This window comes from Lutjanus erythropterus, chromosome 20 (genome assembly GCF_056507025.1).
Source record: "Lutjanus erythropterus isolate fLutEry1 chromosome 20, fLutEry1.hap2, whole genome shotgun sequence".
Taxonomy (NCBI): domain Eukaryota; kingdom Metazoa; phylum Chordata; class Actinopteri; order Lutjaniformes; family Lutjanidae; genus Lutjanus; species Lutjanus erythropterus.
Genome location: NC_139336.1, coordinates 13,187,757 through 13,204,943, shown reverse-complemented (window position 1 = coordinate 13,204,943; position 17,187 = coordinate 13,187,757). Strand labels below are relative to the sequence as shown.

The window sequence follows — 17,187 nt, the reverse complement described above, 5'->3', positions numbered from 1 at the left end:
GCAGGACAGTTGAAGGGACACATGCAGCCTCTCTGGGACAACAAGCAGAGGTAAAAAACAAAAAATGCAGTGTTCCTATAGGACCGGGGGTCTATAGAGCAGACTGGCTGAGAATATGCGGACTAGACAGCCGCCTTGCTTGTAACACAAGGTCCCTACACAGAATTTAGTACGCTCCACTGGACCCGAGTACGCGTCTTGTCCCCGCCCCCCCCGACAAGGCACAGCATCTATCCTCATGCGCTCACACGCTGCGTGATCCCCATCACAAACCGAGCGGCGGCGGCTCTGCTCAGCCCATGGAGTAGTAATAGTACTAGTAGTAGTGGCGGGAGTGCTCACGGCTCTTTTTTCCCCCCCTTTTTCATGGATCCGCATCATTTTCTCTGGAATATTGCTTCATCCCATCGCGGTAAGTGTGCGTGATGGCTGCAGATGCTGTGGTGGAGAAAATACGAGGAAACGGGGAGTGTGTGTGTGTGTGTGTGTGTCTGTGCTGCTATTGTCTGTTGCTGAGGCAAGTTCGGACCCTGCTCAAGTCACACCGCGGGAGTGTCGAGCGATTAAAAACGAATCAGAGCGCACGATGGACACGCCGTAGTTCATGGAGCAGATTTCACTCGCATTGTTTGGAGAATAGCGTTTAAATGATTGCAAAGGGTCGATATCGGTATTTAGACAGACACCTGTCTCTAGCAGCAACAGTGACCGCCCTCCGGCGATTATATACGCCCCTTAGAAATGTGCATTTTGCAGCGATCACGCGTCTGAGACAGAGATCTGCGGCCATCGTTTGTAAGAGCAGGCGAAAATCTGTGCAAATGTGTCGCCTTCGTTGCCGAGCAAATGTGTCTCCAGTCCAGCGAGGAAAATTTGGCCCGTCTCCCCGCCCCCCAACATCACTGGGTGGAAGGATATTCCTCTTCGACCAGCCCCCCTAGACACGCACGGCGCAGTTGATGCCTTTCAGATCAGTCAAAGACTGAAATCCCGTGCTTATTAAAGACGCCTTGATGAGCGCTTTAGTGTAACCTTGAAATTAATTCAGTGCAGCGGTGTCATCACGCTCTCCTGATTGCTTCTCCTATCATCATATTCAGAGAACGGCGCCGTTCATGTGCAGCCTTGGCCTTGGCTTCAATATGAGAAGTGAATAGAAGAGGCAAACCCATCTTCTAGTAGTGCTCTGAAAGGAAACACCAGCACAATAGGAATAAAATCATGTTCCTTATGAAAAGTGAAAGTGTTCTTTTAACCCCATCATGCACCTGCTTTCAAATGATGTCTAAATGCAGCAGGAGTGTATTTTACTGTCAGCTTTAAGTGTGAATGTGACCAAACATGAAAAACCCAAGGAGAACAAGATCTACAGCTGAGAGGCATTGCAGATGAGCTGAAATGCTCAGCAGACCAGTAACCAAAGGGTTCATGGACCCTCAATGTAGCAGAAGTCAGTGTTGGGTTGTAGGGAGAAGGGGGAAGGCACACTGACCAAAATCACTGTAAATGTGCCAGCGTTCGCCAAAGGGCAAATTTTCAAATGTTAAATTGGCCATTAAAACAGCAAATAAAACACGACATGTAAGGCTGGAGCTGGAGAAGGCAAAACATGAACAGCTAAGCTTGTGTTAACCACAGACCTTTTGGTGTCCACCTGCGTTCTTCACAGCATTTCACTGGAACACTAGTAGAGCACTGTAGGAATGAGTCCCATAACCCAGAGATGAGTTTGCATATTAACACTTTTGGTTCCCTTGTCTCAAAGTCTTTTTTTCTGAATGGGTTTTTTAGTTATTTGCTTGAAATAAGGTTTGTTGTTAAAACAACCTTTGGAGGTTTTCACATTTTGTTTTTGTGCAACATGAAATACATCAGTAAATACACCACTTGTGAATGGTAAAGTGTTGTGTCTTAAAGAAGACAAACAAGTGGCTAAATGAGACTACAGTGGTTGTTGCGAGCATTAAATGTCATCGCGCTGGACACTAGAGGTGGTGGCGTTGTGACTGTGGTGAAGTTTGCTTATAGACTAATGTTAACTTTTCACTTCTGGTGATTGCATTTACACTTAAAAAGTAATAAAAGTGGTGTTTGTTTATGAAGTTTATCGTGCTGAGAAGTCTTCTCCACAAATCCAAAATCCAGTGGAAAAATGCCACTGGCTTTTTGTGGACCAAACCAGAGTGATAATAACTTCCGGGTTGACCTGCAAAATGCAGCACTCTTATTACTGTTTAAACACTGAGTTAAGCAAACATTCTCTAGATAACTGTAACAACATTGTTTCTTTTTTGGTTTCTTGAATATTTTGGGTTAACTTAGGCTACTTTACTGCAATAATAGAGAGTATAGCATTCTTGTAAAGCATTCTGTAGTGTTAGTGCTCAACTGAGGTGATCGTAAGGCCGGAGATATACTTGCTGTTTAACCATGCGTTTGCATTCGCGTATGCGTAGCGTTAATTTCTGAGGATGCGCACAACCATCGCTCCAAATGGACGCAGGATACGCGAAGCAGCCATGAAGTGTAGGGATGCGTAGGGATGCGTATGCGAACACGTAGTTTAAAGCAAGTATATTTCCAGCATAAGAAGAGTCACACAGCAAGTTATCTGTTAGTCAAACAACTTAGTAACAGCCGTGTAGGTTAACCGAGAATAATCGTAATGCTGAAATGAATAAGTAGATGTTTGCAATACACAGTTTAATTTGAAACCAGTGCAAGTGAAATTTGTGTAGGAATCGACAAACAGAATCAAAACAAAAATTTGTGGAATCCATTGTTATTTGGAATCAGTTGTCAGTGCACAACCCTTATGTTGGGCATATTTATTGTCTTAAAATAGTTGCATTTTCTCTGGTTTGTGGCAGTGTCTTTTTTTCACAGTGATGGGGATGCATTGATTTAGCTGCTTTTGATTCCTCCTAAATCTGTGCACGTTTTGTGTTGAATCCTCCCCGTGTCCCTCACCTGGACACTGAAAATAAGTTCACCCTCCTAGAGAGACACACACAGCTATTTGTAGCTGGAACCTCTGTTTTGCTGTGTGTGTTTTTATTTGACAGGTGTATTCATGCCCGTCCCTGTGGCATAGCAGGCAAATGGTATTATTCAGCAGACAGATGGCAGGTGGCTGGGCATCAGGTGAGCCTTTCCTTGGCTGTCAGCAGGACCGGCTGAATGCAAGATACCTCTTGGCATCCTCCCACTGTGCCAGTCTACATAATGGCACAAGTGTGAATTTATACAGTATGTCTGTGTAGGTCTGTATGTTGTAGGACTGAGCGTGCAAATGCATCTTAAGTGCTTGCTCGCTCATATGAATGCATGTGTAAGAGGTGCCAGTCTGTACTGCTCACACAGAAGGAATTGTTTTGCTGGAATGCCTTTCCTTTAACTTATGTCACTTTTGACCAACCAGGTCACAATGACATCATCATGCCTGGCATTACACTGTAGAGATGTTTGTCTGTGACCTCATCAGCAGCACCAATCGTTCTGATGATTCAACTAATCATGATTGATATTGTTGTCATAATTCATTATTCATCAGAACTGTGGTCAGTATCACCTTTGCATCTGATTTATCATTATTTGTCATTGAAATTATTACGTCATAGTTTTGACACCTGGAGGCTGATTTTGCATTTTGACAAAAACGTGTCAGTTTTGGTCATGTTTTAGTCATTTGATTACTGGTTGTTTAAGTCTAAGGAATTACTAAATGCATTGTGTTTTAGTTGAAAAATTTTGGTTTATCTCACTGTGATTGACTGGCTGATGCTGATGACTGTATTAACTTGTTCTTTGTCCCATGTTTTAAATTACCATTAGTATTATCAGGGTTAGTTTTGATTTATTCCTTCATTTTGGTCCTGGAGAAAACATGAATATTGTGTATATACTATATTTTAATAATGTTTTCAAAATTGACCATTTGCTATATCTACTATATCTTTGTGCCATCTTGTGGTTTGGGTTCTGTCACATTGCCCAGTTTTCAGAATAAAGCTGCAGTATGCTTATCTTATTCAAATTTTTCCAAGTGAAGGACAGGGAGATGGTTGCTTGCAACAGAGCAGAGCTTCCCCTGAGATTTGTCAAAATGAAATTCAGCTCTAGTGTATGATTACCTCTTCAACATACAAGTGAAATGTAACGTCCCTCCTGAGCAGCAGTGAGCGAGTGCTCAGGGAAACCGGATACACAAACGCGGCTATTTAGAATAACATGTTTCAGTTACTTCTTGCTGCTGTCTGGAGCCACAAACGCACAAAACCGCTACAGTGCACTTAACAAATCGTATGAGGTGAAAGGAGCCGCACTGAAATGGGTTACAAATTGCAGTAACTACAGGGAGACACCAACAGATGTCTTTTGTTGTTAATAAAGAAACGCCAGACGGACATATAGCAGTGAGGCTGCAGGAAGGACTGACCTCTGAACTCACGTCTGATATCTGACGCCTCCCACACTCCCACACCAGAGACTCTCTATTGATCACATGCACACACATACATAGTACCACACACACACACAAACCCCTTCCGTGTTCCACTGCTAGCAGGTATTTGATTACCATTGGATGTGGGGGACAGTGTTATTAGTGCAGTGGGGGTGTCTGATTGGGCAATAGATCTGTCACTGATGTCTCTGGGGAATGGTTAGCCCTAAGGTGAGATAAAGGCAGCCGGTGGAGGTTGAGTGGACCTTCCCTTTATCTATGAGGAGGCTGATACATACAGGTGATACGGTGTCAGAGAGAAACAGGGAGAACGGGAGCACTGGCAGCTTCTCGGGAATATTTTTTGCTCGGTTCCTGCCAGAAGTCAGACAATAGGAGTAGCAGCTAATGTGGCTAAACATCTATATTTACAAGGATGCTTGATTAATATGAAGGAAAAGTGTAATGTTATTGGCTCAGATACACAAGTGCACCCAGTATTTGTAGCATGCCAGAATGCAGCACGAGCTCCTCAGCTCAAACTCGTGTATATAATTAGTCAGAATGGAAACGGGAGCTAATGGAGAAATACTTGAAATTGCAGCCAAAATATCCCTGCTGGCTGAGAGCCCCAGTTGTGTTTTTTTTGTTAATCCACTGTAACGGACCATATTAAGGAGGAATTTGAGATCGGTAATTTAACACAGATCAGCAGTTTCATTTAAAAACATTTGTTTGGTGAAGAAAATATAATTACTTTAACCGCTCATCACCGTAATGGCTAATGTCCTGTGTCACTAACAGATTGCAGCAACTTGAATTAATATCAGTATTAATTTGTAATGTAAGTCTACGGTTTCCACCCAAACCACAACACACCGACACCAAACCAGACGGTCTGGAAAGATGAATTCTCATTTATTAAAGAAAGCTTTAAAGGAAAGTGGGATGCATTTTGTAAAATCTGCTGCATCAGTTTTCTTTTAGAGGCAGGTCAAGAACTAAATGAAAGAAAATGGTTAAATATTCATTTATGTGAGAGATTTAGTTAAGGTTTGACTTATTATGTATTCTTACCTGAGAATTGAAAGTAAAATGAGAAGTATTTAAGCAGTGTAATTATTTTGTTATCCCCATTCTTTAAAAGTCACCCAAATGCAGAAAGCAGAGTCTCCAAAACTCAAATATGGCTAATATGCTTTTGAGCATTAAGTATATACTATGTTATGATATATAGAATAATGCAGTTGAATGATGTTGCCTCTGACACACTGACATCTGCAGCATAATGCAATGTGTTTTTTCTATTTCATTAATCTGAAAAAAAAAAAAAAAAATCTGCAGTGCTTCTGAGCTGACAAACATGGTGTTTGGAGGACAAACTTACAGGACTAACTTGTAAAAAAGAAGAAAAATGCCTCTGCCTCTGCCCTGGGAGTAGTTTGGCTTTAGTCTTGATGATAAAGGGAAGCTAACAAACACTGCAGACTACTGATTGGTCAGTATTGTAGTGAGTGTGTAACTATATAGCGTGCTGCTATGATGATCAGCTCTGCTTGCGTTAAGACAGTACTACAGTACAGTGGAGTACAGTCAAATTGAGCTGTTATACACCAGTTTTACACAAATACTGCCATGATACCATCTGCCCCGGTAAAATGTCCTGAAAGTATGAGGGTATGAAAAAATAGGTACTGTCCAGGTCTAATCTGAGAATTGTTTGATTTTTTTTTTGCTACTCTTGGGCAATTGGCCAGCTGGGTCAAACTTAGTTAAATGTGCAGCTGGACAATATCTTTGCCTCAGTAAATAAATTGATGTGAAATCTCTGATGTGAAAACAACATTTCCACACATTCAGAGGAAGTAAAAGTGTGCGTCTTCCTCATATGTTAGTTATCAGGTCCCAGCGCACTACTGAGCATTGCTTCCTCCCAGGCTGCTGACAGTGCTGTCAGTTGCGGAGTCAATAGCGGTGGAGGGCAGTAGAGGAGGTCGTAACACTGTACCACCGGTTCAAACGTGGTTTAGCTGACTTCATTTCCATGTCACGCTGCCCTCTGTTTCTATCACCGTTCTCTCTTTCTGTCACAGTCAATTTTGTGGTTGTTTTGAGACTCTGTTTGAAGGTTTGCAGCCTGCCATGCTGTTGCCCCCTGCTCTGTATACAATGATGCAGCTAAAAAACAAAAAAAGCAGAGGTTTGACTGACAAAATTCAAGTCGACTTGGGTTTTTTCGTAACTAATAACTTAAATTATTGATTGTTCATGAGCATCATGTCCTCTATGACTTGTGTCTTCTAGAGGCATGTCATAAGAGTAGGTTAAGATAAAAAACAGTCAACAATAGTGTTCTACAGTTCTACACTGCCTTCAATTTTTAGAATATAACGAGCTCTGTCTTTGTAAATCTTGACAAGACACATTACAAAACCGAAAGAACAGACACAGGTCCTATAAAAAATTTTGGAATTTTCTTGTTCTTGAGTTGTGCTTGAATCAAATTATTGCGCGGATGATGTGAAGCTGCATTAGCGTGATATTATAAGAATATTGAGAGATCTCAGGAGGGAAAGACTTCTTTATCTCCAGCTGGATCAGTGCTGTGATGGTTCTGATGGTTGTTATTGGGCTGAAAAATAGCTGAACACTCAGAGATCAAGAGCTTGTTTGATCTAAATATAGACTGAATTCTGGAAATGTTACAAGGCAGCATGAGAGAAACTTGCACAGCGTCATTCAGCATTCAACACATGGAGTCAAACACACACACTTGTATGCGCGCGCACACACACACAAAACACTAGATAAGCCTTGGAGCACTCCTGTAAATGCATTTTCCCAACTTAGAAATTTACATTCATACATATGCAAATATACCTGAAGCGTTTGCAGTTGTTTACTAATGGCATTTGCTGGGATGCAAAGCAACAACTACCATTCCTGCTGCATGAATCTACTGTACGAGTTCAACCACAACTTTGTTAAATATTTAGAATTTAATGGAGAAGAAATTCTATATTACAAATCCAATTTAGCCTTAAGCTCCCTCATAAGCAATCAGTAATGAGTCAATAAAAATAGATTGTCTTGAGAAGGGAACTCAAGCCAAAATGAAATGAAGAGCTTTGACTTCATTAAGATGTAACCTCACCACCATGTTTATCTAGCAGTGATAATGTAGTTCGGGCTGGGGCGATTCATCAACGAAAGTAGCATCATCGATTACGAAAATAGGTCAGTCGCATTTACACCTGGCATTAAAATGTGATCTGTATCCAGATGTGGTATTCAGATAAGGAAAAGTGCATGTTAATGCTTTGTGATCAGAATGGGATCAGATCTGAAGATACTCTGGCTTGCATTGTGTTTGGATTTTAGTTTGGTGTAAATGAAATCTGTACAACAATCTGGATAAGGTATTGAGATACAGATCACATTTTAATGCCAGGTGTTAATGGGGTGAGTATGTTGCTCTTTAAGAGGCTTATCACAGCAGCACAACTCCTCTGCACGAGCACTTAAAACTTACTGAAAGCACCAGAGTGCTTTGTCAAGTCGCAGCAGTGACACAGCACTGTCCGGTTTACTTTCTGACAGTATGCTTTATGATGATCATCAACATGTGGAAAGTGTTTCTGCTAGTATTAGTCACTTAAAATTGATTTTCTAAACGTTTCTTAATCGCCCTCATTTTAGAAATAATTTCCGCACAGCTGCTAGTTGCACCGTGCATCATCTAACCCTGGTGTCGGACCGTTTTATATTTTTGTTTACTTTAACAGCAATTGTGTGAGTAAAAAAAATGAGTTAAACTAATGGTGTAAGCCAGTGGACTGTTATTACAGCTTGTAATCGGATCAGTTATTTTCTTTGCCATGCACTGATGCAAAAATACATTAGCCAGTAATTATCTTAAGTGCATATTTCTCCAGTGATTACATAAACCTATCATAAACATTTGCAGTTTTAGGTCTAGTTAGTAAAAAAACAGATTCTCCAGTTCAGGGACAGGGTGACTAAATTAGTACATGTCACAGCAATCCTTTTGAATTTGAGGTTCAGTATTTTTCTTCTCAGGCATCTGACAGGTAGAGTTTATTAAATAGGTTGTAAATTAGACTAATTTTAAAATATGGTACTATTATCATTATTCTACTGAGGTTTATGTGCCTGTTTTTTCAGGATATCAAATAAAATCATGAAAAAATGAGATGAGTTTTTGAAATTTATATGGGGTAAATTAATTGTTAATCGATTAATAAAAAAAAATCTTTAGAATGACTGATAAAGTAGTTGTTTGATTAGTCGACCAAATAAGGAAATAATAGATTAATCATTTTAAAAATAATCACGATGAGCAGTGCTGAATGAAATAAGTAATAATGAAAATCTGACTGCTTTCCATGAGCAGACAGAGAGAATATGACATTGAGGTAAAATGATCAAGGACTGAATTTGAGCTAAAAGGAGCTTTAGAGACAAATACCACTTTACTTTATCAGGAAAAAGACATGAGGGTGAAACTCAGGCCAGCAGCTGATTCAAACTCCTGATTTGTGGAAATACAGAAATGTGTTTAAAGACTTTTGAGACTTTATCTGTGAGCGCGTTGCTGGTTAGCAGAATCTGAAGAAGCAAACTTAATATCTCCTCAGCTCTTCCCTGCTGCTTCTTCACGTCTGGTTTCTCCTCCTCACGTTGTGTAAAGTCTCTCTCTGGGGGAATGTTTTTTTTTCTTAGTTTGAGAAGTTTTGATTCTTTTCTAAAAGGATATCCCTGATCTTTTTTCACTCTCAACTTCGTTTTGTTTCTGATCTTAACTTACTTGTCTCTGTGGTTGACATTCTCATGTCCTCCACTGTGTTGTCGCCAGGTTATTGTGCGGATTTTGCAGCTAAGCCTTCTGTTAGAGGGACGAAAAAGTGATTCCTTGTTGTGGCTAAATCACAAGTTATTTTGTACCAGAGTTGATATAACACAACTTAAATCTGGGGTAGACAGTTTAGTGGTGTAATTTGGCAAACATTTCATAATAACCTTTAAGCATAATGTAATTCAAATGGTCTGAGAGAAAAGTAGACTTTTGCTCCTCCTTTTGACTCTGTGAAACTTCAAAATACAGAGTATAAATACAGAGCATGAGGCGTCTCAGCCAACCCAAGATGAGGGAGAAGACCTTGTTACTAAAAAGAGTGCAACCTCTACCACTATAACTGCTATTGCCCCCTTTATTTTTCTGTACTTTAGTGTGTATAATATTACACCTGTATGTTTATGCCTCCATGTAGGATGGGACATCAAACCAATAAAAAGTTGGTCACAAAAAACTTAAAATGATTATTCATTCATTTATTCATTTGTTCATTCATTTATTATCATCTGTCCATCATTTTCATGATTGATCATGTAGTTGTTTTGCCCATTTAAAATCTGAAATTGGTGTAAAATGTGGATCATTGTTTCCTTAAGTCCAAGATGACGTCCTTAAATGTCTTGTTTTGTCCATAACCCAAAGAAATTCACTTTACTCTCGTAGAGAACTAAAGAAACCAGAAAATATTCACTTTAGAAAACGTTATGTAATTGCTTTATCCCCTAATTCAAGATTCATGAAATGTATTATCATTGTGCAGACACAACAAAATTACAGTTGTCTCATTCTCTAATGGAACTTGAATTCACATATTTTACCAAGAATAAATAATCAGGGATAAAAGATCTTTGAAGGACTTTGCAGAAAAGTATAAAAATAAGCAACAGAGAATAAAGATACAGGTAACAATAAAAATATAATAAACAATCGTGGCAATTAATGTGACAGTACAAAAATATCCAACAGAAAATATAAAAGTAACAATAAAAATAATGCGTCACCTGAGCTATATAAAGTGTTTTATACCACAATTCTCCTCTCTGTCCAAACCTGACACCTACATTACCCACAGTGCAACACGACCGTCAACAGTTCAGTCAGAGGTTTAGGTGTGTTTTGACTAAAACTGTCAATTGTGCCTGTGACAGTGTATTGAGCGCAATGCTAAACCAGTGAAGTGCACTTTTAAGGTGATCTTTGGGCAGCTCGTGAGGTTTTTTTTGGTCCCAATCTTATTAGCAACAAGGACGTGATCCCTCATCAGCCTCTCACACCCAAACGCAGGCAGTTAATTGTGTTTGTTGGTATGCGGAACCAATTCGAGGACCTGACCCCAAGTCTCTGTGGGAATGGCTGAGTGCTTTGCTTCTGCACCATCTGTGTGTCAATATTCTGAGTTGATGAGATTTGACTGCTAATGCTGACAAAGTTGTTGGATGTCTTCAGGAAAAGTGAAAACTCAGTATCACTCCTGAGAAGGTGAATTATGACCTGGGTTGTTCAAATAACGTTTTCTGTGCAATAATGAGTGTTTTCTGTCAACAGTGGAAGCCCGTTTAATTATGCATTTGTAACATTTTCTCTGCTCACTTTGTTTATTCAATCTATTTTACTGCAAAGGGGAATTGCACTGGTAATTGGCTGTTATTTTGTTTGCAAAGTAACTGACAAAATTAATGATATTGGAAGTCTCCACATAATATAAGCTACTGTATAAACATCCTCAGTTTTGGAAATGTAAGAAACAGCCTGAAAAGGTGGGCTGCACCAACAAAGATTCATTTCTAAAACCAATTTAATCATAGTTTAACTTTAAATTATGTTTCAACAAACTTTTAAATAATCTTGAAATTAAGTAAAATTAAATTAAGATTAAATCTACTGTATATTTAAACTTAAGTTTAGTTTCTACTCTAAACAGATATTAAATTTAACTCCAATTTAAACTGTGATCCAGCATTAACTTTTCTGCTGACATCTTTAGATATCAAACGAACCATTCAACTTTTTAAAAACAATGTCAGCCAGCTAGCAAACAATGGACATTTCAATATATATAGTATAGTATAGCTTTTTAAAAAACCTTTTGACTAGTTAGCAAACAATGCAGCTATTTTTCTTTACATTTAAGCTAGCTAGCAAAAAAAATTAACATTTTGTTAACTTTTTAGCTAGCCGGCAAACAATAACTAAAAACAACTGTTTGAGTATCTAGCAGACACTGTAATGTTTTGTTAACTTTTTAGCTTGTGAGCAAACAATGCAACATATTGATTGAACTATTTAATTTCATTTTTTATCACTAAAATTGGATTTACTATTTGCTAAAGTCTGATTAGAACTAATCTTAGATTAAATTAATCTTTGTTGGTGCAACCCAGTCTAAAAGTCGTATGCTACGTGTTGAACCCTAATGTTCCATATGTGCAAATGCTAAGCTCCAATAGCTGTAGCCGCTGGTACGAGGAGAAACCATTTATTTATTTAGGATTTTGCCTAAAACTCCTGCTGAAAATGACAAGCGGCACGTCCCAGAGGAGGTAGCAAGAATTGTTCAGTCCTCCAAATGAACCATCTCCTTCAACACGTTAAGCCTCGCTTAATCTTTTTCCCTCCTCTGTTTGTCTTTCTCATGTCTTTCCTGTCTCTCACTCTCTTGTTCCTTTTGCTCTATCCGCTGAGTCACTGTCTTGTCTGATGTTTGGCTCTAAGGGGAGATGGGAGAGGAAAGATGACATTGTTATTTTATGTTAACACACAGTTGTATGCGGATATGTGCATGATTGAGCGAGTTTATTACAAGCTGACAAAGGTGATTTAAGGCAAGATTGTGAGACCTCTTAATATACTTCTTAAACAAGTACATAGGGTAAATGCAGTAACTGTGTGTTGACAGAACTGATTTGTTAACAAATGCTTTGTGAGAAAAACCCATCATTATTGTCTTCTGCAGACAAAATAGATTGATTTCCCACAAATCACATTTAGAAAGCCACAAGGGACGTATGAAAACTGACTATTTATAGCAACAAAAATGCTCCGTTGGCAAGAGTGGTAGCCATGGGACAGCTCTGTGTCTGTGAGAGAGAGAGTGTGATGTTGTGCATACAGCAGATGAGGAATTCAGAATGAGATGTAGATATCTCGTTGGCCATGAACCTTTTCCTCAGTTCTGATTTCTGGCAGAAATCTCATGTTAAAAAGCGATTTATGGTCTATAAGGGTCGTGCAATAAATGTGCAAAATAACCATTTGGTGACAGCAGGAACGTCGTCAGCGTCCAAATAACTTTTCTGTAGTTAAATAAAAAGGCTCAACACTGTAAGTAGTTTTGGGCACAGATTGGCGTGCTGAGTTGGCATGATTCCCAGCAAAACATGTTTCTGGGTTTTCATGAAAAAACAAAACAAAATAGCCAAATTTAGGGTGCTGTAACTGTGGGCAGCACTTCAATAACAAAATATAGAGAAGATCATGGTAACCAGCTCTACATCAACCTATGGAAAACAGCTTACTGTAGTTTATACCGAGGCCATGCAGTACATTTTTGTGTGTAATAAAAACCAGATGAAATATTAATTGTGTGAGTGTTAAGGAATAGCTTGATATTTTGAGCTCAGCAAGAAAACTGACCTTATGCTTATTCAAATGCTTATTTGCTTTCTTGCTGATAGATAAATGAGAATATTAATAAAACTGTCATGTCTTTCCATTAAATGCAGCCCTTTTCTATACGCGCATGGACATTGCATTGTCATTAGAACCAGGCCACTTGAAGATGTCTTTTAACTTAAGACACGACACACGTCCTGAGGTGAGCTACTGTAAAACGGTGCATAAGGACATTTCATTTCATTTCATTGGGTTTTCATTAGTGAAAATGTAACACAGCTCTTCAGCAGCTGTAAGTGAAAGTGAAACTGAATGTGAAACAGACAGAAACAAAGGAGAGAAATTAACTTTCAAACCTCAGAGATTCAGTTAGAAGCTACAATGCTGAACACAGAGACTTTTAAAGACGTCTTCCTCTCTGGTCTCCTTTACATAACAGAGTTGAGTCTTGCAAAACAGTCTTGTCTCAGAGGGAGAAGGGGGGCTGTCATGGGTTGGCAGTGGTTGTGAAGCCGTTACTGCAACCAATTTGGAGGCAGGACGGGTGTGCTTTGGCCTCACTCCAGAGATGGTCCATCTTGGGCACAACTTGGCACAGCTTATTGTGTTATAACTGGGAATGGACATGCAAATCAATGTGGCATGGTTTGACTCAGTGTGGCCAAAAATAAAAAGGAAAACGCCAGCAAATGGTTAGCTTAGCTTAGCATAAAGACTGGAAACAGGAGAAAACAGCTAGCACATTACCAAAGGTAACAAAATCTTCTTCCCAGCATCTCTTCAGATCACTAATTAAGAAGATTTATCATCTGTAGCATTATATTTACCCTAGAAATACAAGAATGATATTGATCTTGTCATCTAATCCTCAGCTAGAATGTGTATTTCCCAAAATGTCAAACTATTTCTACATTGACTCTATGTCTGCCGAGTTTTTAGGGATGTTTCTCTTTGCTAATCTATTTGGTTTCCTCCAACACTGCACTTTGATTAATGGATTAATGTTTTGATTAACTGTTTGATCAGTTCATCTTGAAATTAAAATTACTATAGAAAACATTAAACATTATTCTCCATCACAAGTTTATTGTCTCATAAATGAATAAAAGGATGAAATGTTTCAGTACTAGTTTCCTCTCATATAAAGCATCACAGACCCTCCAGGATGGTTCAGAGGTTGTAATAGTTTGAATAGTTACAGGTGCAGCTTTAAAATTGTGGTATTTGCGGGTTCAGTAAATGGCGCTCCTCCGTTTAAGTACAGAGGAAGAGAAGGGCACAGGGCAGCACCATCACCATTCTTGCAGGGATAACAGAATGTAATATTTCATTTCTCCCTGCCCAACGTTTGGCTCCCAGCTCTATCACCAACTCTGTCATTGTGACAGTTTAGCCACATTCAGACAGCCATCACAGTCTGGCAGAACGACTCAGCTGGAGACCAGGAGATGGTCAATCAGATGATATTTCTTAGCTCAATATTTCACAATCCACTCTCGCCATCTCCGAGAGGAGAGCAGTCAGGTCTAGACAAAGTCATCACGGGCTGGCTGAGTGGAGAGGAGATGCTGATGAATCCTGACAAGGCCTGTAGGCAGCTCGTTTGATGAGCTCGCCTCTGGGAAGACGATCTGATCACCTTTCATCTGACTGTAATTAACTGGCTCTTGGAATTGTAAGAAAAGTGCTCCTTGGGTATGATCTTTGGAACATCTTTAGAAATGGTGATGTCCTGAGGCAAGAGACAAAGAGAAATCACGTTAAGACTTTGCTGTGACTATGTCCAATTGTTCAGCGGCATGACTCCTCGGAGCTGTGAGGCTGTTCTGGTGAGTGAGAAATAAATGAATGTAGTGTAAACTCTTTGACACTGAGCACGGCCCCGCTAAAATTTTCTGATTCAAATCATCTGTCACAGGGCCCGCAGTCAAATCGTCAAGCTTGCAGTCCGACTGTCAAATTGTCATATTTTTTTTGTCTATTCCCTCTTGCAGCACTGCCCACAGATCAAGACAAAATAAAAGCTTAGACTGCACAGTTTTTAGTCTCTTAAAACTAGACCACATGTCTCAAAAGACTCTTAAGTTTGTAGCCACTTCAAGCATCAAAGCGTGAGCTACATTTTAAGCAAACCAAAAGTTCTTCTACTTTTTAGGCAGTCATGATTTATTCTCATGTTACTACAAAGTGAAATACAGCTTGATACTTAGCATGCCCTCTGTAGCATTCACATTATTATGTCGTCACTGCCCTATAATAGACCTCTTTGAACATTCAGGTGCTTCAAACACACCTTTTTCAATTATTTTGACTGACAACAAATGATGTCAGGTATGATACCTGACATCATTTGTTGTCAGTTTTGGTGACCGTTGTCCTGTGCTACATGGACCCATGTTCACTGCGCGGTAAATGCGTATTTAAGTTCTTTGGTGTCTCAAGGAGCTAAACAATGACATTGGATTATAAGTATTATTATTTGACAGTGCAGCTGGACGTCATATATGTTCTTGATTTGTTTTGAATAATGACAGACAGGTAGAAACAAGATGGGAAAGAGGCATCTTGGAATTAGAAAGCAATGAATGTATCTTTTTTTCTGTGGCTGATACAGATCATAGTAATTGAAGAAACTAACTTTGTTAGCCTATGTGATTATGTTTTACATGTAAGACTCTACCTGTGATGTGATGAAAACATCAGATTTCCACACAGAGAAAGGTTCAGGTATGAAATCCCAGGACACCGAGCGTCTCTATAGGACTGGTGACGCGTGTCAGCTCCCACAGTGCGTCACCTGCCCTGCATAGTCTCTGGTGCACTGGGGAGGCTGAGGTGTGCGACTGCGCGTCACAGGCGCTCCATTTCTATCACAATTTTCTGCTTCTGTTAGTTAATTTTATGGTCGGTGGTGATTTAGACAATCAGTTTGTAAAGTGAACAGCCTGTCTTGCTGTTGCATTGCTCTGTGTACAGTGATGCACCTAGAAAAAAACAAAAAAAAACAAAAGCTGAAACTTGTTTGGCAATCACTCGTTTGACCCTCTCTCACCAGCAGATGAGTTTTAATAAGTGCGCCAGGTCATATAAAAATATCTTTATGATTCCCCTAATTTATAATTCCTCATTGAAATCTTCTTCCCTTGCATTTTTGTAAGCTTCTATCTGTTTAATCCTGTTACTGTAATGAACACTGACTGACAAAAGGGAAAAAAAAGACAGCTTGACTTGATGAATCTCCCCCTCAATTGACTGAGGAGTCTCCAACTGATGATTCAAATCTTTGACGTCCATGGGACAGCCCTAGAATTCACTTTAAATCACTGCAACAGAGTGCATTATTCAGGGAGTCTGATGGAAGAGCAACTGATTAAAAAGCTGTCACTTTGAGTCGCCTCCATTGAGTGAAATTCTGTAGGCTGTGACTTTGGATATTTGCAGCGGTGTAAATGAAAATGTTGTCATAGAAATAGATCATAAGTTTATTGCAACTTCAGTAATATCTGCTGCCTTCCTATTGGCACACAGCTCTCTGCTCTCTTACTGGAGCAGCTCCAGTTTCTGTCTTTGCCCATCTGTGGCACAGTAGCCTTCAGTGTTGATAGGTTATTATTCGTGACATGTAACCAATCAGACAGTGCTGGGGGCGGGACACTGAGAGAGAATACAGAGTGATGATTACAGACAAAGAGAGCTGCATGAGCTGCAGCTGCATCGAAGCCAAATTAGCACATTTTAAAATATATTTATTTGGAAAATAAATTTTTGCAGTTGGATTTTGTAGTTTGATAGTAGTTAAACTTTTTAATTCATGTTAAAATCTTGCTACAACACATACTGTAATAGGTTTGATGCTTTCACACCACAGACACACACACACTGAGTTTCATTGACAGCATTCAAACTATTTTTTCTTTTAGGGATATAATTTTTTTTTGTCATTTTCAAATATGACGATTGCAGGTGTTTGTCTTGTCATGTATTGTGCATCATAGGCTGTGCTGCACATTATCATTGTTGTGGGAAAATATAGATTACATTGTGACTTAACCAGTGAGCCCCGACCTTTGTGTTAAATGCATTTAATATGCAACAATCATAATCTTATTTGTAGTTATAATCTGTTAGTCATTACCACTGTATGTATAGAGAAGAGTGCTGTAGATGGAAAAACTCAAGTGAATCAAATTTTCCACTGAGATAAAAATCACAGTTGGCTACATTTCCATTTGACTGGCTTGATAAAATCATGGTT

General features: G+C 39.3%; 1 protein-coding gene across 3 annotated transcripts in view; it reads left to right on the top strand.

Annotated features, from left to right (window-relative positions):
- The first annotated feature begins 227 nt into the window (after positions 1 to 227).
- The window catches only part of plppr1 (phospholipid phosphatase related 1), a 68,973-nt gene continuing 52,013 nt past the window's right edge, over positions 228 to 17,187 (top strand). For 2 of the 3 annotated variants that reach the window (XM_084746137.1, XM_084746139.1), the window contains exon 1: positions 228 to 412. The gene's annotated coding sequence lies outside the window, so the exon portion shown is untranslated. The remainder of the gene's footprint in view (positions 413 to 17,187) is intronic. The other variant, XM_084746138.1, reaches the window with a different exon arrangement.